The sequence below is a fragment of the Conger conger genome, chromosome 6 (genome assembly GCF_963514075.1).
Source record: "Conger conger chromosome 6, fConCon1.1, whole genome shotgun sequence".
Taxonomy (NCBI): domain Eukaryota; kingdom Metazoa; phylum Chordata; class Actinopteri; order Anguilliformes; family Congridae; genus Conger; species Conger conger.
Genome location: NC_083765.1, coordinates 58099089 through 58122889, shown reverse-complemented (window position 1 = coordinate 58122889; position 23801 = coordinate 58099089). Strand labels below are relative to the sequence as shown.

Below are 23801 nucleotides of genomic sequence, written 5' to 3'. Positions count from 1 at the left end.
TCATTGAAATCTATTTTTGATCAATTACAATTGATTATTAAGATTAGTTATAACTGTGTTCAATAATTTTCTGTCAAGGTCCATTTTACAAATCAAAAGTGTTATTCCATAGAGATGCACAGTAGTGGCACAAAATATGGAAACACTGTGCTTAATGACGTTTAGTACACTTAGAACTCTTATTTGAGCTCTTCACTTTGTGTTTCTTGAAGCCATTTTCATCTGTAAAAATGTATCCAAGACAATTATCTCTTTGACCACGAGTAGTATTGGCATTGTTTGACTATCAGTAATTTCAAAGAAAGTAAACAACAACAAAGATTTGGTTCATTCTTTGCATGAATATTATCATTTCATGTACAAATATACTGGACATAGAAATACATATTCAGGCTGATTGTAACATTTCTGACAGTAAGCTACATTAAACTGTTCAATCCTGTGGGTATGGATGAATCCATCCCCACATAAATACAAAGAAAGGTGTAATGATTATTGTTTCACATAAATGCTCATTATTTCTTCATTTTGTAATGTTGATATTACATTTATTACATATTTATTATTCCAAAAAGAGACATTTTTGCTGAGTATTGCATTCATTATCAAAACCATTCTAAATGCAGTATTTCTATAATTTGTGCCACGACTGAAAAAAACTGTCCTTATTTTCTCCTAACTTTCTATTGTGGTGTACACTGAGGTGTGATTGGTTGATTAGAGGCCCACTTGTCAATTACAAAAATGTGTAATATTTGCTGTGAATACTGCATGATGAAGCACCAGCCAAGGAAATTGTTCTCATTACTTAACACAATTTTCACTCAGATTTGTTTCTCCCAGTTTCATTCATAATCCAGTCTCATCACTACAACCACCTCGATTAAACAGAGTGCAGAGAAGCGTTCGCTCTCTTTAAAGTGTGTGCTGCCAGCCACCAACTTCTTTTACTTCCACAGTTGTTGTGTAGGAGCAGCTCATTTCATGAGTGTGTTTAGGTTGTAGATGCTCGGTTGACCAGAGACAGTTGCTAGTGAATGATGAGAGACAGAAAATCCTGCTGACTGAACTCTCCCTGCTGCTGCCAGTTACACACTGCCCTGTGGAGCTGCCAGCCATAGTCTGCTCTGCACAGTCAGGGTTTGACAGCAGACTGTGGGGTACATCCACACACTGGAACAGAGTCTTAGCAGGATGAGCCACACAGCAGCCCCATAATAAAAATGCCTTTTTTTTAAAGGATATTCCTTTTTGCATTACAGTAATTTTATGAATATGTGTAATTCTTAAGATATTCTCATAACAGTAATAAAATACTGTTAATGTTTATAATAATGTTTCGACATTTCAGGAAATAAAAATGTATTAAACTGAATGACACTTGACCATATGAACAACAATTTCTTGCACAACTGGGAGTCTATAGAAGTAACCCATAGCCCACCTGTATAATGTCCTGTTAAGGATGTAATTTCATTATTAGTACTCACCAGTCCAAATGTACAGAGAGCTGCTCATCTCAGAGCTGAATGTCTGTTCACACTCCTGATGAGGAGTAAATTTTTCTCTCTCTCTGACAGGAGAGGAACACCGTCTCTCAGAGCTGAGGATTGTGCTGCTGGGGGCGAGAGGGAGTGGGAAGAGCTCAGCAGGAAACACCATCCTGGGCAGAGAGGAGTTCGAGTCTGGAATAAGAACTGCACAGTGTGTGAAGAGACAGGGTGAAGTAGCTGGGAGACAGGTCACCGTGGTCGACACACCAGGCTGGTGGAAGGTGTCTGTGAAGTACACTGCAGAGCTGGATAAACAGGAGATTGTGCGCAGTGTGTCTCTGTGTCCCCCGCGACCCTGTGCTCTCTTCCTGGTCATTAATGTGAGCTCAGCATTCACAGAGAAACACAGGAGATCAGTGGTGGAACACCTGGAGCTTCTCAGTGAGAGAGTCTGGAGACACACCATAGTGCTGTTCACCAGGGGAGACTGGCTGGGAGACACAACCATAGAGCAGCACATTGAGACTGAAGGGAGGGCCCTCCAAGAGCTCATAGAGAAATGTGGGAACAGGTATCATGTTCTCAACAATGAGAACAGGGCTGATGGGACTCAGGTCACAGAGCTGCTGGAGAAGATGGAGGACATGGTGGCAGGGCATGGAGGCTCTCACTATGAAATAGACAGAATGCTCCTACAGGAGTTGGAAGAGAAGAGGAGGGCAGTGGAAGAACGAGTGAAACACAGGATGATGAAGGTCCAGAAACAGAGGAAGACTTTCAGAGCACTTTATGAGGGTTAGTTATTTTCATTAAAATCAGTTTTAGATTAATTACAGTTGATTATTATGTTAATCAGAACTGTGTTCAATAATTTTCTATTAAGGTCTATTTTACCAATGAAAAGTATTATTCCATAGAGATGTACAGTAATGGCACAAATTATGGAAACACTGTGCTTAATGAAGTTCATTACACTTAGAACCTTTATCTGAGCTCTTTCTTCTCTTTGTGTTTCTTGAAGCCATTTTCATCTGTAAAAATTTATTCATAACAGTTATCTCTTTTACCTCGAGTAGTAATGGCTTTGTTTGACCATCAGTAATTTGAAATAAAGTAAACAACCAAAAAAAATAGATTCATTCTTTGCATGAATATGATCATTTCATGTACAAAAATATTAGACATAGAAATACATATTCAAGCTGATTGTAAAATTTCCAACAATAAGATACATTTGACTTTTCAATGATGTGGGTATGAACTAATCCATAAAGAAAGGTGTAATGATTGCTGTTTAACATAAATGCTGATTATTGTTGATATTACATTTAGTAGTATATATTATTCCAGAAATAGAAAGTTTAGCAAAATATTGCATTCATTATCAAAACTTTTTTCCCAAATGCAATGTTTCAATAATTAGTGCCAGTACTGTAAGAAAAAAAAAACTTTCCTTTTTAACTCCTAACTTTCTTTTGTGGTGTACACTGAGGTGTGATTGGTTGATTAGAGGCCCACTTGTCGATTACAAAAATGTGTAATATTTGCTGTGATAACTGCATGATGAAGCACCAGCCAAGGAAATTGTTGTCAGTACTTAATATCATTTTCACTCAGATTTCTTTTCTCCCAGTTTCATTCATAATCCAGTCTCATCACTATAACCACCTCGATTAAACAGAGTGCAGAGAAGCGTTCGCTCTCTTTAAAGTGTGTGCTGCCAGCGGCCAACTTCTTTTACTGCCACAGTTGTTGTGTAGGAGCAGCTCATTTCATGAGTGTGTTTAGGTTGCAGAAACTCAGTTGACCAGAGACAGTTGCTAATGCATGATGAGACACAGAAAATCCTGCTGACTGAACTCTCCCTGCTGCTGCCAGTTGCACACTGCCCTGTGGAGCTGTCAGGCACAGTGTGTTCTGCACAGTCAGGGTTTGACAGCAGACTGTGGGGTGCATCCACACACTGGAACAGAGTCTTAGCAGGATGAGCCATACAGCAGCTCCAAAATATTCTCATAACAGTAATAAAAGACTTTATAACACTTGTATAAACAACGTATAAACAATCGTTTCAACGGTATAAACAACGGTTTCTTGTGCAACTGGGAGCCTATAGATGTAACCCATAGCCCACCTGTCTAATGTCCTGTTATGGATGTAATTTCATTATTAGTACTAACCACTCCAAACAAACAGAGAGCTGCTCATTCAGAGCTGAATGTCTGTTACTCCTGATGAGGATTAAATTGTTTTCTCTCTCTCTGACAGGAGGGGAACACCGTCTCTCAGAGCTGAGGATTGTGTTGTTGGGGGAGAAAGGGATGGGGAAGAGTTCAGCAGGGAACACCATCCTGGGCAGAGAGGAGTTTGAGTCTGGAATAAGAACTGCACAGTGTGTGAAGAGACAGGGTGAAGTAGCTGGGAGACGGGTCACTGTGGTCGACACACCAGGCTGGTTGAGTACTTATCCAGTGAAGTACACTGCAGAGCTGGATAAACAGGAGATTGTGCGCAGTGTGTCTCTGTGTCCCCCGGGACCCTGTGCTCTCTTCCTGGTCATTGATATGGGTTCATCATTCAGAGATACACAGAGGATATCAGTGGTGGAACATCTGGAGCTTCTGAGTGAGAGAGTCTGGAGACATACTATAGTGCTGTTCACCAGGGGAGACTGGCTGGGAGACACAGCCATAGAGCAGCACATTGAGACTGAAGGGAGGGCCCTCCAAGAGCTCATAGAGAAATGTGGGAACAGGTATCATGTTCTCAACAATGAGAACAGGGCTGATGGGACTCAGGTCACAGAGCTGCTTGAGAAGATGGAGGAGATTGTTGCCAGAAATGGGGGTGTTCCCTTCTCTGTAGGAGAGAGAGGCAAACAGGCCTCATTTACTGATGTAAAAGACATCAAGGGAAAAAAGAGGAGGTTTGAGGAGGAATGGAGAAGAAGAGAAGAAGAATGGAGAAGAAGAGAGGAGGAGCTGATAGAGAGGATGTCAGCGGTTGTGGTTGACTCAGAGAAAGAAGGATCCACTCTGCCATTCAGACAGAGGAGAAGCAGCTATGAGTTTGTACCTCCTTTAAGTGAGTTTTATTCATCATATTCTTACAGAATTAATTCATCATCAGATACAGTTTAGCTTCAAGTCCACAAACAAACACTCCCATATACACAATACAATGAGTTTACAATTATCAATTTATCATGTATTTTCCAGGTAACAATTTTAATATACGTTGAAAAGCTTCTACACTCTTTCAAACAGTTAATATAATGCAGTACACAAGTTTATACTTAATGCTTTATATTTTGTATACTAAAGTGCTCCTTTAAAAACATTTTATTGATTTTAGGTATTTAATAACCATCTGGAGAAACATAAACATACATTTTCTAATCTGGATTAATTTAACATACAGTATGCTTATGAATGAGTAACATACCCATAAACTACATAATGATCTTAAATCACATCATGAACTCAAATCTCAATTATGTGACTCAAAAATAACTTTTTGCAGCAGTCACTGAAAATAAAAATGTAACAGAATATAATGCAGATGAGTTTGAGTGTAACAGAGCTTGTTGATGGTGTTGTGTTACAGTGGGTGGAGGGACTCCACCCCCCTCTGAAGCAGGCAGCTCTGTGTGGGAGTCCAAGGAGAAGGTGTCATGGTGGCTGAAAAGGGGAAAACCAGAGAGTTCAGCATCATCTGGATACGGAACAAAGAGTTCTGTTGTGACTGACTCAGAGATGGGTGACATGGGGACCCTGGAAGAGGAAAGCGACACTTCACCATAAACACTGCCCTGCACTGCCCCCATGTGGTACATTGTGTAACTACTTCATCATCAATTGTTTTCTGACAACCTAACACATTTTAATGTACATTTGTTTTTCATAGTTTCTAATATAACATTTCCAATTATTTTCATAACCTATTTCCAGTCATTTTCCAAAATTTTGCCCATTTAAAAAAAAATGTAGCTATGGACATACCAAATATCACTGATGTATGTGATGTGGATTGTCTACATATACAAGATCAATATCACATATCTCTGTATGTGTGTCTGGCTAGCAGTTAAAGGAACATGCAGGTTTGAACCTGGGCTACAGTATGTCATCAGCTGACTGACGGGGAGTCTTCTGTGGAAGGATGTAGTTGGTCTTGCTGGGTTCCCCTGGTTACTGCAGCACTAGGTCTTCACAATGGCTCACTTTGCACACAGGCTATAGGATGAGAGACATCTCTCTGCTCTTTCCATCATCTGCAGTGCTTCTGGTGCTGCAGGTGGTATTACATTAATGGCATTTGGCAGACGCTCTTATCCAGAGCGACGTACAAGAAAATGCATACCCATAACCAGGGATAAGTGCACTGAAAGACCCTAGAGGGAAGTACAATTTCAACTACTACCTACATAACAAAGATAAGGACCAGGGCCTATTTGATTTTTTATTTTTTATTTTATTTTTAAACCGCAACATGCAAAAGTATGAACAAACCCCTTAACTAGCCAAACACTGCTTACCTAGCCAAACTAAAACATCCTGATACACAAGTAAATCACAGAAAGACAAAAATGTTGGTTTACAGGGAGGTAGAGAGGGACAGGGAGAGGTGCTGCTTGAAGAGGTGCATCTTCAGTTTGCGCTTGAAGATGGGAAGAGATTCTACAATTCTAACCTCAACGGGGAGTTTGTTCCACCACCGTGGAGCCAGAACAGACAGTAGTTGTGGAAGTTTGGAGAGAGGGAGGTGCCAAGCGGCCTATGGAGGCTGAACGAAGAGGTCTGGCAGGGGTGTATGGTCTGATGATTTTTTGGAGGTAAGCTGGGACAGACCCCTGCTTGGAAGGTTAGCACCAATGTTTTGAATTTGATGCGAGCCATGACAGGCAGCCAGAGCTTGCAAACTGAACAACTGATGTTGCATAGCAACTGTCCAGCACTATCTGTGGCAACATTATTTTCTTGTAATTTATTTTTGTAATGACATTGTTAATAAAAAACACTTTCAATTGGATTGTGTCTATAATATGTATATATTAATATGTGCTAACTGTTTTATTAAGTCAATAACTCACTTCAAGACTTGGTACAGTATATTGTAATTGTATCACAGTGACGGGGGTTACAACCCTCCCCTGCGCACAGAACAACACCCTGTAGCTGTTATAAAATTCCAATATACCACTGCCTATACACTTGGCTGTGGCGGCAGTCTGCAAAACGTCTTAGTCTCAGTCAGATGTTGGAGAAGGGTGGTGCTCTTTTCCAGGCTTGGTGCACATGCCGGACTAAGAGTCCAGCAGCTGGGACCTGCACTTCCCTCTCTTCCTCCAGAAAGAGCTGTGGCTGGTACCCTAGAGAACAGGCAAAGGGAGACCCGAGGAGAAGACTGGGAGCGAGTTATGGGCATACTCTATCCATGAAGTGATTTGACCCAGGAGGCAGGAGACTTCTCCACCGGGCAGCGGAGTATCTTTTCAAGATCCTGGTTCATGCATTCAGTCTGTCCGTTGGTCTGTGGATGAACCACAGACCAAGCCCGAGACCAGCAGTCCTCCCTTGCTCGCCCTTATACAGAGAGACTCATCACTTCCAAAGAAACAGCTCTTCCCCTTTTCACCAGCCACAGCAAGCAAGTCACCCTCTCCACCATAATTTTACTCCTCTTGTGTTTTCAACCAATTAAACTGTTTTTGTACCTATACCCTGAAAAGCATTTTCTGTGTTCTGTGATTACACATTTTGACTCAATGCTAAGATCCCCTTAGGTGGCAGGAGAGATAAATGAGCAAATCAGGCACACCACGGACAGCCACACGCACATTTGGAATGCAGGGCCATGGTCAGCTCCTTTCTGTAAAATGCCAGAGACAATGTCATCCATATAGCAGAGGACACACTGGGCCACAATCAGCCTCAAGACTCCTTGCACATGTGCAGCCTATAACAGAACCCCTATACAGACCTGCAGACTGAAGCTGCAGGTGAGGACTAACACGGCCATTCTCCTCCCTCCAATATCATAGGATCTGGAGATGCTTCTCACATCACTTCACCTAAACTGTGTCCTGTTGCCTGTTTACCCGCCCTTGCTGCCCTTCCACCATCTCTCCCCAGATATACCACCTTAAACAAACTATCTACCTTTCAGGGGGTATTTAAACAGACTGTTAGGGTATGCTTCTTCAAACAGTCAAATTTAACCAAGATTGCATATTTGGCCATGCTTTTCTGATGACATACAACACATACAACACCAAATACAACTCCTGCTATTCATCACAGGTAACCAAACAACACAGAAGTACAGTTAGCTTAACTGCTGTATAGATTAGCTTCACGCTAACAATAATGGACAACCTTATAGACATGTTAATGGGAACTAGCCTAGCTTTTAAATTGCCTAATTTAACACTGCATTACCCACACAAAGTGGTGAAAGCACATCATACAAATGTGTAACTAATTCATAGGCATGCGGATACAAACTAATTCATTTAGCAGCGGATACAAGCTGTGCAGAACTATAAAGTGTGCACTTACCCTCCCTTAGTGTGCATAAACAGTGCTTCAAACTTCTTAGTTTGTTACAACCCAGAGAGTGTGACCAACCACCATGTTACTCCTTTGAGCAGGTTCAACAGATCTCTTAAAAAATAAATATTGAATGTGGGAAAGATTAGATTTATGTTCTACCTTCAGTATAATAGTTGGTGGGAGGGTAAAACTCAGGAAAATTAACACTGACATTAAATCTTGATTGTTGTGCGGGTTAGTTCACTAAAAAATTGAGACCGACATTACAGTTCCCAATGGGACATCGCCACTCTTGCAATCATTTGTTGCTATACAAATTTTCCTGCACAGGTTTCAAAAGTACAAAAGTATTTTGGAGGGAATGCAGGGATTATTTGATTGGCTACTATTTTGGAGGGAAGGTTGCTTTGTGAGTAGGGAAGAAATTAGCTACCTACACATTACAGATAGCCCATTCAAACTCCTCTCACTCAATTCATATTTTAAATTTTACCAATCTCCCACAGTTATCTTTTTATTACAAAATAATCTATGATTTAAATATAACTAGGTCTATGTTAAATTGAGTTTATGTACAAATTATATGTATTCAAATTAAAGATCATTTACCGTGTGTATTCATAAAATTATGCTATAATTGCAGTGATAAAGCATTGGCCTGCTGCCAGTTTTACATACTATAAAATAATATCTAATTATGTATCACATATATGTGGAATATTTAGTGATGGACAGCAGAATGAATGGCACGTGTCTATAGCATTGAGCCAGTCAAGCAGGCAGTTGATTTAAGGAGCCATATTGTGGGCTTCTTTCTCACAGCAGTGCAGGTGATATTGATACATTGTATGCAGAAGCAGACGGTGATTGACTCTGCACCAATCAGCAATGGCCTGCCTTCCCCCCACTGTATGCGGTCACTAAATGACTAAACTGGGGGGTTGTTGTTTAGATGAGTTTGGCCAGCTAAAAAATAACCAAATCGGGATACCAACAAGAAAGACTTCACTTTAGTAGTTAAGCAATCCCTTTTGTTTCTTCAAAGAATTCAGCAGTGGTGCTTGGATGGCCTAGCATCAGAGTTCAGTGTCAGTTTCTCACTAAGTAGGTGCTCAGTCCTCAAGTCAGTTTACCTCACTCTGGATGCCATACACGAGTGAGTGTGTGTTATGTGTGAGTGTGTGTATGTGTGTGTGCGTATGTATGAGCTTGTGGGTGTGTATGAGTGTGCGAATTGTCGAGGACCCGGCCCTAGGCCCCCCTGATGAGAGATTGACGGGGGATGGGTTAGAAAGGAATGCATTGTTAACCCCTCGCACACGCCATCGAGGTGGTAGTAAGAACGCCCGTAAGAAGAAAAATATGTGGTTCAGAGAATGAGCAGCCATACTTGTCAGTAGAGGAGTCTGAAGTCGGGGGACTTAGATTTAGGGTTTTAAGGAGCAAGGTTAAAGTTCTGACTGAGAATACCCCAACCCTACAGGGGAGGGGCACAATGCCTGGCTAAAGAAAAACAAAAATAAGGAAAACGGAAGGGATGTCAATACCGAAAGAAAATTAATGATTAATGGCGGATGATTTACACTCAGCTATTGGCTGGATGTCCTTTGTAAATCCCTTAAGGCGCCGCGGAGAGGGGCACCTGAAGAGGGTGTTGAGATGGTGGCAGGCTTTAACGTCTGGCTTACATGAAATCAAAGTTTGGAGGAAGTCAAGGAGAGATTATGAAACTGACACAGACACCAGTGATGAATAGGTTCATTAAAAACAACATAAGGGCTAGTGTTTTTCCACTCATATATTAAGATGGGGGAAATTCCCAAACCAGAGGGGCCCATGAAATAAAATATTGGGGACAGTTCTTTTGAGGTATGAGAAAATGACAATTGGAAAAACAGAAATAATTAATATGATCATTAAAAAACAGGTTATATAAAAGATAAATGTCTTCCCGCTTGACATAATGGGGGCATTTCTTATCAAAAAAGGTACACTTTTGTATGCAAAAAAGATATATAAGGGATAAGCTTTTAGACCTTAGAGCAGGATCCCAGAATTTGGCTTCAGAAGATATCTACGAGCTGGTGAAGAGAGAGCAACACAAGACAGCTGTAGTCAAGCTGGAGTGGCGCGCTCCCTCTGCGCGCCACTCCAGGATATGGATATGGAGAGAGGAGTGACGTACGCGGTGCGGACTCAGCCCAAGAGTTGTGACAGCAGGACTGATGTCGAAGAGGTGTTCACGCGCATCCCTCATCATACAGAAAAGCTGGTGAAAGAGTTAAAGGGCTTTTACAACATGCTTGGAGCCGTGAACTGCACCTGGAGGCCAACAGACGGGACGCGGGGTTCCTCCACGCTACAGAACACCTTCCTGCTGGACCCACACAAGAACCTGAAGCCTCCCCCCCTAACCTCAGTGTCAGTGAGGAGAGGCATATGCTGCGGCTGCACTGCAAAACCCCCGACGTGTTCGAAGAAATACCAGTGCACATCCCAGACAACAGGCAGGAGAAGTACGAAGTGCAAAGTCACGTCTTTCGAAAGTCTGGGTCCTGATCCTGTCCCAGATTCCCAAACCAATGCAGCTGTTCAAAGAGCTCATCAACAGCAAGGAGGAGGGATCAAATCCCGCAGAAAACGAGATGGCTATATTTAGGGCATGAGTGGTAATTATAATCTATATTACTTGTAGAAGTAGGAAAAGTAATACATAGAAGTAATACATTATAAGTTTCCTTTTATTTTTATGTCTTTTATTTTTTAGAAAGATACTATATACGATATAAATAAGTAGTAGACTTTAGGGGTGTTCGTACCCATTGTATTAATGGAAGTTCAGTAGCTTTTATCTCCGTGAAGGGGGAGCCATAAGATAAGGTAAAGGCCAAAGAGGAGGATGGATATTGGAGGGGTGTACCTTGATTTTTAAACATCGTGGTGGAAAGGTAATTTAGAAAGAGCTAAGAGGGGTATATGTAACTTGCATGTGATTAGCAAACTGCAAAAGATGATATGTACACTGTAATCTGTATAACTCTATTCTTTTGATTGATTATAATAAAGTATATCTTACTATAATCATATGTGATAAAGAGTCTTTAGAGGAATACATTGAATACAGGACATCGATTACCAGATTTGCATCACACCCTTCACTTCGAGACTGGGCTGGAAGTTCAGTAGAACTTACCAGGGCTCCAGGACGTTCGGAGTACTTGAGTTCGTCCCCGAGACACCTCATTGTGAGGTACTGCTCGTGGGAACGTGAGGTCTGAGCTCGGCAAGGGGTCCGTGGCTCACGACAGAATGTGTGAGTGTGTGCATATGTGTGTGCATATTCGTGAGCAGCAGCTTCGTGGTGGTCCGAGGTGTGAACCCAACACAACACCCTGCTGGCAGAGAGGACTCTTAAGCGCTTTACACCCTCCCTTACACACACATGCATCACACACACACACACATCACACACACCACACTCACACACACACCACACACACACAAATGCACACTGACATTCGCATATGGACACACACACACACACACCACACACACACACACACACCCATGCACACACACACACACACACTCGCACACACAACACACATCACACACACACACCCTCCCTTACACACACATCACACACACTCACACACACAAACACACGCACTCACACTCACATAACACATACACACACCCTCCCTTACACACACATGTACAATTCACACACACTGCAAACACACACACACACACCACACACTCACTCACACACACACACACATGCACACCACACACACACCACACACACACTCACAAAGACATACCACACACACACACCACACACTCACTCACACACACACACATGCACACCACACACACACACACACACACACACACACACACTCACATACACACACACTCACACACACACACACACACCACAGACACACACACCCTCACTTACACACACACCACACGCACACCCACACACAGCCTCCCTTACAGACACACATTCACACACACCACACACACAACCACACACACACACACACACCACACCCAACTCTGGTCTGTCGCCACCCTAACCGGGATAGCTGTGAATGTGATGCCAAAGTAGCACTGTTCAAATGAGGGAGGCCATACGTGTTGTGTGGGTCACCTGTTTACACCACACACTCATTCAGTTACAGTGATAAAAAGATCAGAGCACCACACACACATTCATTATCACTCTGGGCTCACACTAATTAGGCTGTTAGCTTGGGAAGAGATAAATATTTCTGTTTATGATTCAGAGCTCAAAACACAGATTCCATGCACCGATATGCTAAATGAAACTCCCTTCATATTTCTACCTCTCCACTTTTCAATGTGCAGACTTGAATACCGCAGTCAGTCCAAAAAAAAGAAAAAAGAAATTGGGGTATATTCTTTCAGAATAAATTGTTATAAAGAGCTGAACAGAGAAAACTCTCTTGAGGGAATTGACATGTCAGAAAAACTGGTGAGAATTGAAAATGTTTGATGGCAAATAAAACAAAGAATAAATATCTGAATTCAGTTCCCAAGTGTATGGCACAAAGATGCCAGTTCTTTCCTCATCATTATGGAATCATATGTCTAAATCTGAGATTTGATAGCTGATATCTTATCTGATATCTTGTCTTATCTAGACAGTGTAGTTCCTGATTTACAAAGACCATTAGCATCTGCTACACCTTTGAGTACAAGCAAAACAACTGTAATAACACAACCAGTGATTGGATATTTATTAGCAATGATGATATTCTCTATCATCATTGACTATTCTCGCTCTCTCTTCCTCGCTCACCCCATGGGTCACCACAATATATATATATATATAGCTTTTGATTTTTAAAGTTCAGCTTGAAGGTCAATAGTAATTTCTCTATTCCAGTAAACTGGCACATTTCTGAGTGACATTGCGTAACATCGCACTTGAGCGTGCTGGAGACGTTGAGGGCCATGGTCATGAATGAAGTGGTTGTCGTGCCCCCAGTGTTCAACACAAACCTCTGCAAAGTCCGTACGTATCTTTTTAAAATTGTGATACCAAAAGGAAACTTTTCAGGAAGCCAGCGGAGACGTGTCTTGGGCGAATTGCTTGGCTGCCAGGTACTCTGACAATAAACCATCTGGCGACCACAGGAGCCAGAATACTCCATTTCTCCCTCTTCCTTGTCGGAAAGGCTTGCGACGAGACGCTGTAATGCCGCGGCTTTGTTTTAAGGACCAATTCCACTGTGGCCTCATTTCCTATGGTGAGTCTGAAGACAGCAGCACAATTCCTTCAAGAACCTTTGAACACATTGTATTATGTCTTTTAATTAAGCCTTATGTTTATTATGTCTGTTTTATTTATTCCGTGTTTGTCTGTCAGTATTTGTATAGCAGTTGCCATTTATTCATATCGTGATTTCCGGTGCGTTTCTGAATATGTTGCTCCATTGATATCAAACACAGGTTTCTCAGTATTTATATGGGTTCATAATGTTGAGAAATCTAAGACTCATGTAAGCTTGGAAGTGGTTTTCTTCATGCGCGTACAATAGCTCTTTATCTCTGTGATTTTAGATATTTTTGTTGTGGAAATTCATATCACTGTCTTTTTGTAATTGTCTTCAGTTTATCATTTTAAATTTCATGAACTTGTAACAAAAATTATGTACATTTGAACTGTATCACAGTATTATTTATTGCTGACTTTCAATAAAATACTGAACTTGTTTTCCACTGCCAATAAAAAGACTAAGTCTTGGTTTAAAAAAATAAATAAATAAACACCTGTGAGGCTGTCTCTTATTAATTCCCCTGTAGGCCTGTAATATGGCTTCTACTTGGACAGTCTGATTTTCCTGTACCTCAACTGACCATATTTAAGGCCATTAAAGTCATGCACTTCTGCAGAACAAAATACAAGGTGTAGAGCAATCCCTGCCACGGTACACCCACATAATACCATTTTACAGACTTGTTTCAATTGAAGAAGAATAACATGAATATTTTTTTTTTTTTAGATTTATTACAATAAATAATGCTCTGACCTCCTGTGAATACGCCTGTTCAATAATTTGTGGTGATGGATCTAACAAATTTACTTAATTCATCATTTTAATCATATTAATAAATGAAAGTGATAATACATTGTTGCTTTGTCCAAAATCACTTTCTCACCAGCTCTGATGCATGGTACTTATCCAGTCACTTCATGTTAGTCTAGAGAACACACATTCAAGGACATAAGAAAAATGAGCTTTATTTAAATATATTAAAACAATAGAGGGGTCAGACACATGGATGTTGTTTAGCTCCACATAATTTTAATGTTCACAAACAAATGTAATATACATTTCGTAATATTAATACGTCCCTTAAGACCTCATTTACAATATCAACAGAACACTGGAATCCTGGAATTCCTTAATAGCGACGATTAATTAATTACAGCTCGACAATAAGCCTTCTGGGTTTGCAAGCTAACTAACTTTCCTAATGGCTGTTTTGTTTGTAGGCATGTCACAGCTTAATTTTGTGGAAAGGCAGTTGTAAATATGTTTTGCTGTTTATCGCCCGTAGCAGGTCGATAATACGCGCTGGCATTCTAGCTAACCTAAGCTAACGGTTATTATCTGACCAGCTAGCTAGCTAGCTAATTTAACACTAACGTTACGCCAACTAACTAACTAGATAAATTAGCGATTTGGCTACATAGATTTAGTTGACAAGTTAGTTAGCTAGTAGTACACAATGGGGGCATATTTTCTTAAACAAACACAGCATTCAAGTAATTTATTTCTTCTCGAGACTAACGGTCGTTAGCTAGCTAACTAGTAGTTAGCTAGTCACTTCACAGTCTACTAGTCAGCTAACACTAGCTAACGTCAGCTAGCTAGCTCGTTTGATGTTATTTAATGATATTTCAACCATAACCTTAACATTCAAACGTTAACATTCATATTTGAACCATAACATTCAAAATGTTATAACCTGTCACCCTGACAAGAGTAAAACAAAGCTTAAATGCTACAAATTTAACTTAGAAGAAAATTCACCATGTAAGCTGTCCGTCCTGTCACGATTTTTGCAGTACATTTTCCAGCCTTGCAAACGGGAAAAACGGTGCCTTTATAAAAACTGATTGACTGGCAAAACAGCCAATGACGTCCCAATATGGTGGCCAATCAGATTAGTGCTTTTGACGCACATTTGGAAGCAGAAAAACGGAAAAGACAGTCTTCGTAAAAGCAGACTGACAACCTGTCGGGTGGCACTGAAGTGACCAATCGGATTTTAGGGGTGGCACTGGCCACCCGTTAGAACCGCCCATGTACACAGCTATTACTGACATAACATGGCTTAAAGGTACAATAGGTAAGATTTTTGTCTTAAAACATTGTTACAAGATCATTGTAAATCGCTTCCTATCATTGAAAAAGGCTCATTGACATGTTGACTCGCCCTCTGCCTGTGTTCATAGTCCTTAAATTAGCATTTCAAAATATACAGTTGACAGCCTGGCACTCTGTACCAAAATATCGTATAGCTGTACAATAATTCAAGCTCATTGGTTGAAAATTGGTTCGAATTGCCACAGCCAATGGCGTTTCAATGTCAGCGCATTCCCAGAGAAGGGGTGCGATAAACTGTGTTGTGGTTTAAGGGTGTGTGTTGCTGTAATTCCTCTCATGACATTAGAAGTCCAAAATTACCTGCTGTACTTTTAAGAGGGTAAATAATACTTCTAAACGCCCAACTATGAAAAATGATTGTTCAAATTATTTTTTCTACTCTGGTTGGAACAAAATCCAGTATACGCAGGAAGACTGAGGTTGAGAACCACTGGGCTATAGTGTTGACCTGAGTAAATACAGTGGTGGGCAACTCCAGTCCTGGAGGGCCAGTGTGTATGCAGAATTCTGCTGCCTCCAGTTACTCTGGCTCAATCAGCTAATTAGACATATGCTCCACGACTGCTTCACTAGTAAATTACACCACAATAAAATGTTTCAAGACAAGAACATTTATCAGCTGCTGTTTATACCATGGAATGTAGCTAAAGATTGCAGATCATGTAAATGATTGGGCTAATTAAATGATTTGGTGGCAATTAACTGAATTTGAATTCTGTTAAATATGTACTAAATACAAGTATGCAATAAAACTGACAAATGTCTGATAGTACATATTTATTTCCAACTACAAAATGGCCGTCATATTTGTTTGACCAATTCATGGACAAAAAGGCGCAAGATAAGACACTGAACACTGACCTGAAGGGATAGTTCAGCTTTGTTTTGAAGTGTAATTCCTTCCTTCCACAACCCTGCTGATGCATCTAAAGCTCATTGTAAAGCTGTCAGATTGCCAGAAGCTTCTCTAAATGTATCAAATATCTAAAATGGCACAAGACAACTGTCATCCAACTGCATGCACTACAACTGAAACCTAAGAAAGTCACCTATCTATATGAATCTAGTCCAAAAGAGGGATACAAGCCTATTGACATGAGGCACATTTCTTGTGTCTGAAATATTCAACACAATATCAAGAAACATAATAAATACAGATATGATTTCATCAATTGAAAATGAATGAACTAATTCTCTTTGACAGGAACCTGGCTTGACAAAGAGAGAGGGGCTGATATGGCAGCTGGTGTAATGATTGTTCATGATGGTGAGATCCTTCCTACTGTACAGAAATACTAATGTAAAAAAAAAAAAAAAAAAGAAAAGTTCAATAAAATGTTTCTTTCATCCCATATTTTTTCTCAAGAATAAGAAAACTATTTAGAAGGCCATGTTTACCAAAATTGAGAAAGCATGATAATCAAGGATGTTCCTCTTTGCATTACAATTGTTATGCTGGGGGAATAGAGGAACCAAAAGCAAACAGGGGTGCAGAAAAAGGGCAGGTTTAATGCAAAAGGATCGAAAAACAGGGAGGTCAGTCCAAATAAGGCAAAGGTACAAAGGTAGATCCAAAAGAAGAGTCCAAGAACATAAACAAGAAAAACCAGAAAACAAAAACCAACCAGACAGAAGGGCAAGGGCTCAGGAAACAAGGGCTCAGGAAACAAGAGGGCTAGAACTGGGGGAAAGGAATTCAAGGGCACGGGACTAAGAAACAGGACAAGACAAACTAGCAAGGTGCAACTGAAAAGGACAGGTATAAATACACAGGGGAATGAGACAAACTAGGCGGGGAATGGGAGTGAGGGCGGTCTAACAAATAAACATCAGGTGAGACCCATGAAAGGGTAAATAGCACAATAACGAGGGGGAATGAAAAAGGCGGACTGGATTCACAAAGACACACATGTAATACAAACGGCTCCGGACTAGGGAGTAGACAATTGCACAAAATCAGGACATGCAGAGATACGGAGAGAAAGACGCAAATACTTGACTAAAACTAAGCAAGTAATCAGTGATAGAATAGGGAGGCGGAGTTTCAGAACAGAATTGAAACTGGAGATGCGTTATTAAGTTAGTTAAGTGATTTAAATTACAAATACCCAAAACTAGTGAATGTTAGTTTGTTAGTTTGATGAACATATAAGTGTGTTAGTATAATTAGTACTGTACAATTTCTATGTTAGTTGGGATTAGTATATTAGTGCTATGTGCAAGCATGAAATGGAGAGAAAGCAGGAAGTAAGGAATGGAAGATTGGAAGGAAGGTTGAACCTCGGAACTACTTTAAACACCCGAATAGTGGGGCACGGAGACAGGGGAGTGACTGATTCATTTCATAAATATTTGTTATTCTCAAGATATTCTCATAACAGTAATAAAATAGGCAGTAAAATTGTATTGAACTGAACCACACATGGTGGTATAAACAAAGACTTCTTGCACAACTGGGAGCCTATAGATGTAACCTATAGCCCACCTGTATAATGTCCTGTTATGGATGTAATTTCATTATTAGTACTCACCAATCCAAATGTACAGAGAGCTGCTCATCTCAGAGCTGAATGTCTGTCAACACTCCTGATGAGGAGTAAATTGTTCTCTCTCTCTGACAGGAGAGGAACACCGTCTCTCAGAGCTGAGGATTGTGCTGCTGGGGGCGAGATGGAGTGGGAAGAGTTCATCGGGAAACACCATCCTGGGCAGAGAGGAGTTTGAGTCTGGAATAAGAACTGCACACTGTGTGAAGAGACAGGATGAAGTAGCTGGGAGACAGGTCACTGTGGTCGACACACCAGGCTGGTGGAGTACTTATCCTGTGAAGAACACTGCAGAGCTGGTTAAACAGGAGATTGTGCGCAGTGTGTCTCTGTGTCCCCCGGGACCCTGTGCTCTCTTCCTGGTCATTGATGTGAGATCAGCATTCAGAGAACCTAAGAGGATGTCAGTGGTGGAACACCTGGAGCTTCTCAGTGAGAGATTCTGGAGACACACCATAGTGCTGTTCACCAGGGGAGACTGGCTGGGAGACACAACCATAGAGCAGCACATTGAGACTGAAGGGAGGGCCCTCCAAGAGCTCATCGAGAAATGTGGGAACAGGTATCATGTTCTCAACAATGCGAACAGGGCTGATGGGACTCAGGTCACAGAGCTGCTGGAGAAGATGGAGGAGATGATGGCAGGGCATGGAGGCTCTCACTATGAAATAGACAGAATGCTCCTACAGGAGGTGGAAGAGAAGAGGAGGGCAGTGGAAGAATGAGTGAAACAGAGGATGATGAAGGTTCAGAAACAGAGGAAGACTCTCAGAGCACTTTTTGAGGGTTAGTTATTTTCATTGAAATCAATTTTAGATGAATTGCAGCTGAGTATTACAATGAATCATAACTGTTTTCAATAATTTTCTATTAAGGTTTATTTTACCAATGAAAAGTATTATTCCATAGAGATGTATAGTAATGGCACGAATTATGGAAACACTGTGCTTAATGAAATTCATTACACTTAGAACCTTTATATGAGCTCTTTCGTCTCTTAGTGTTTCTTGAAGCCATTTTCATCTGTGAAAATGTATTCATAACAGTTATCTCCCTGACCTTGAGTTGGAATGGCATTATTTGACCATCAATAATTAGCAATAAAGTAAACAACCAAAAAAATGTGGTTAATTCTTTGCATGAATATGATAATTCCTGTACAAAAACATTGGACATAGAAATACATATTCAGGCTGATTGTAAAATTTCCGACAATAAGATACATTCGACTTTTCAATTGTGTGGGTATGAACTAATACATATAGAAAGGTGTAAGGATTGCTGTTTCACAAAAATGCTAATTATTTGTTGATATTACATTCATTGCATAGTATATATTATTTGAGAAAGAGAACGTTTAGCAAAATATTGCATTCATTATCAAAACTTTTTTCCCAAATGCAATGTTCCCATAATTAGTGCCAGTACTGTAAGAAAAAAAACTTTCCTTTTTAACTCCTAACTTTCTATTGTGGTGTGCACTGATGTGTGATTGGTTGATTAGAGGCCCACTTGTCGATTACAAAAATGTGTAATATTTGCTGTGATAACTGCATGATGAAGCACCAGTCAAGGAAATTGTTCTCATTACTTAACACAATTTTCACTCTGATTTTTTTCTCCCAGTTTCATTCCTAATCCAGTCTCATCACTACAACCACCTCGATTAAACAGAGTGCAGAGAAGCGTTCGCTCTCTTTAAAGTGTGTGCTGCCAGCCACCAACTTCTTTAACCACCACAGTTGTTGTGTAGGAGCAGCTCATTTCATGAGTGTGTTTAGGTTGCAGACGCTCAGTTGACCAGAGGCAGTTGCGAGTGCATGATGAGACACAGAAAATCGTGCTGACTGAACTCTCCCTGCTGCTGCCAGTTACACACTGCCCTGTAGAGCTGCCAGCCACAGTGTGCTCTGCACAGTCAGGGTTTGACAGCAGACTGTGGGGAGCATCCACACCCTGAAACAGAGTCTTAGCAGGATGAGCCACACAGCAGCTCCATAGCAGAAGTGCCTTTTTTAAAGGATTTTCCTCTTTGCCTTACCATTATTTTATGAATATTTGTAATTCTCAAACTATTCTCATAACAGTAATAAAAGACTTATGATTTGACATTTCAGGAAGTAAAAATGTATTGAATTGAATGACACTTGTATAAACAACGTATAAACAACGATTTGTTGCGTGACTGGGAGCCTATAGATGTAACCTATAGCCCACCTGTATAATGTCCTGTTATGGATGTAATTTCATTATTAGTACTCACCAATCCAAATGTACAGAGAGCTGCTCATCTCAGAGCTGAATGTCTGTCAACACTCCTGATGAGGAGTAAATTGTTCTCTCTTTCGGACAGGAGAGGAACACCGTCTCTCAGAGCTGAAGATTGTGCTGCTAGGAGCGAGAGGGAGAGGGAAGAGTTCAGCAGGAAACACCATCCTGGGCAGAGAGGAGTTTGAGTCTGGAATAAGAACTGCACACTGTGTGAAGAGACAGGGTGAAGTAGCTGGGAGACAGGTCACTGTGGTCGACACACCAGGTTGGTGGAAGAGGTCTGTGAAAGACACTACAGAGCTGGATAAACAGGAGATTGTGTGCAGTGTGTCTCTGTGTCCCCCGGGACCCTGTGCTCTCTTCCTGGTCATTGATGTGAGCTCAGCATTCAGAGAGGAACACAGGAGATCAGCGGTGGAACACCTGGAGCTTCTCAGTGAGAGAGTCTGGAGACACACTATAGTGCTGTTCACCAGGGGAGACTGGCTGGGAGACACAGCCATAGAGCAGCACATTGAGACTGAAGGGAGGGCCCTCCAATAGCTCATAGAGAAATGTGGGAACAGGTATCATGTTCTCAACAATGCGAACAGGGCTGATGGGACTCAGGTCACAGAGTTGCTGGAGAAGATGGAGGAGATGATGGCAGGGCATGGAGGCTCTCACTATGAAATAGACAGAATGCTCCTACAGGAGGTGGAAGAGAAGAGGAGGGCAGTGGAAGAACAAGTGAAACAGAAGATGATGAAGGTTCAGAAACAGAGGAAGACTCTCAGAGCCCTTTTTGATGGTTGGTTATTTTCATTGAAATCTATTTTTGATCAATTACAATTGATTATTAAGATTAGTTATAACTGTGTTCAATAATTTTCTGTCAAGGTCCATTTTACAAATCAAAAGTGTTATTCCATAGAGATGCACAGTAGTGGCACAAAATATGGAAACACTGTGCTTAATGACGTTTAGTACACTTAGAACTCTTATTTGAGCTCTTCACTTTGTGTTTCTTGAAGCCATTTTCATCTGTAAAAATGTATCCAAGACAATTATCTCTTTGACCACGAGTAGTATTGGCATTGTTTGACTATCAGTAATTTCAAAGAAAGTAAACAACAACAAATATTTGGTTCATTTTTTGCATGAATATTATCATTTCATGTACAAATATACTGGACATAGAAATACATCTTCAGGCTGATTGTAGCATTTCTAACAGTAAGCTACATTAGACTGTTCAATCATGTGGGTATGGATGAATCCATCCCAACATAAATACAAAGAAGGGTGAAATGATTATTGTTTCACATAAATGCTCATTATTTCTTCATTTTGTAATGTTGATATTACATTTATTACATATTTATTATTTGCTGAGTATTGCATTCATTATCAAAACCATTCTAAATGCAGTATTTCTATAATTTGTGCCAGGACTGAAAAAAACTGTCCTTATTTTCTTCTAACTTTCTATTGTGGTGTAGACTGAGGTGTGATTGGTTGATTAGAGGCCCACTTGTTGATTATAAAAATGTGTAATATTTGCTGTGATAACTGCATGAAGAAGCACCAGCCAAGGAAATTGTTCTCATTACTTAACACAATTTTCACTCTGATTTGTTTCTCCCAGTTTCATTCATAATCCAGTCTCATCACTACAACTACCTCGATTAAACAGAGTGCAGAGAAGCGTTCGCTCTCTTTAAAGTGTGTGCTGCCAGCCACCAACTTCTTTAACCACCACAGTTGTTGTGTAGGAGCAGCTCATTTCATGAGTGTGTTTAGGTTGCAGACGCTCAGTTGACCAGAGGCAGTTGCGAGTGTGTGATGAGACACAGAAAATCCTGCTGACTGAACTCTCCCTGCTGCTGCCAGTTACACACTGCCCTGTGGAGCTGCCAGTTACACACTGCCCTGTGGAGCTGCCAGTTACACACTGCCCTGTGGAGCTGCCAGTTACACACTGCCCTGTGGAGTTGCCAGCCACAGTGTGCTCGGCACAGTCAGGGTTTGACAGCAGACTGTGGGGTGCATCCACACACTGGAACACAGTCTTAGCAGGATGAGCCACACAGCAGCTCCAAAATATTCTCATAACAGTAATAAAAGACTTATGATTTGACATTTCAGGAAGTAAAAATATATTGAACTGAATGACACTTGTATAAACAACATATAAACAACCGTATAAATGATTTCTTGTGCAACTGGGAGCCTATAGATGTAATCCATAGCCCACCTGTCTAATGTCCTGTCATGGATGTAATTTCATTATTAGTACTAACCACTCCAAACAAACAGAGAGTTGCTCATTCAGAGCTGAATGTCTGTTAACACTCCTGATTGTTTTCTCTCTCTCTGACAGGAGGGGAACACCATCTCTCAGAGCTGAGGATTGTGTTGTTGGGGGAGAAAGGGACGGGGAAGAGTTCAGCACGAAACACCATCCTGGGCAGAGAGGAATTTGAGTCTGGAATAAGAACTGCACAGTGTGTGAGGAGACAGGGTGAAGTAGCTGGGAGACAGGTCACTGTGGTCGACACACCAGGCTGGTGGAAGGTGTCTGTGAAGTACACTACATAGCTGGATAAACAGGAGATTGTGCGCAGTGTGTCTCTGTGTCCCCCGGGACCCTGCGCTCTCTTCCTGGTCATTAATGTGAGATCAGCATTCAGAGAGGAACACAGGAGATCAGTGGTGGAACACCTGGAGCTTCTCAGTGAGAGAGTCTGGAGACACACTATAGTGCTGTTCACCAGGGGGGACTGGCTGGGAGACACAACCATAGAGCAGCACATTGAGACTAAAGGGAGGGCCCTCCAAGAGCTCATAGAGAAATGTGGGAACAGGTATCATGTTCTCAACAATGAGAACAGGGCTGATGGGACTCAGGTCACAGAGCTGCTGGAGAAGATAGAGGAGATTGTTGCCAGAAATGGGGGTGTTCCCTTCCCTGTAGGAGAGAGAGACAAACAGGCCTCATTTACTGAGGTAAAAGACATCAAAGGAAAAAAGAGGAGGTTTGAGGAGGAATGGAGAAGAAGAGAAGAAGTGGAGAAGAAGAGAGGAGGACCTGATAGAGAGGATGTCAGCGGTTGTCGTTGACTCAGAGAAAGAAGGATCCACTCTGCCATTCAGACAGAGGAGAAGCAGCAATGAGTTTGTACCTCCTTTCAGTGAGTTTTATTCATCATATTCTTACAGAATTAATTCATCATCAAATACAGTTTAGCTTCAAGTCCATAAACAAACACTCCCATATACACAATACAATGAGTTTACAATTATCAATTTATCATGTATTGTCCAGGTAACAATTTTAATATATGTTGAAAAGCTTCTACACTCTTTCAAACAGTTAATATAATGCTGTACACAAGTTTATACTTAATGCTTTATATTTTGTATACTAAAGTACTCCTTTAAAAACATTTTATTGATTTTAAGTATTTAATAACCATCTGGAAAAACATAAACATACATTTTCTAATCTGGATTAATTTAACATAC

The 23801-nt window shown here is 40.9% G+C and overlaps 1 pseudogene; it reads left to right on the top strand.

Annotated features, from left to right (window-relative positions):
* The first annotated feature begins 114 nt into the window (after positions 1–114).
* Positions 115–23396, top strand: LOC133131615 (uncharacterized; annotated as a pseudogene).
* Positions 23397–23801: the final 405 nt, after the last annotated feature.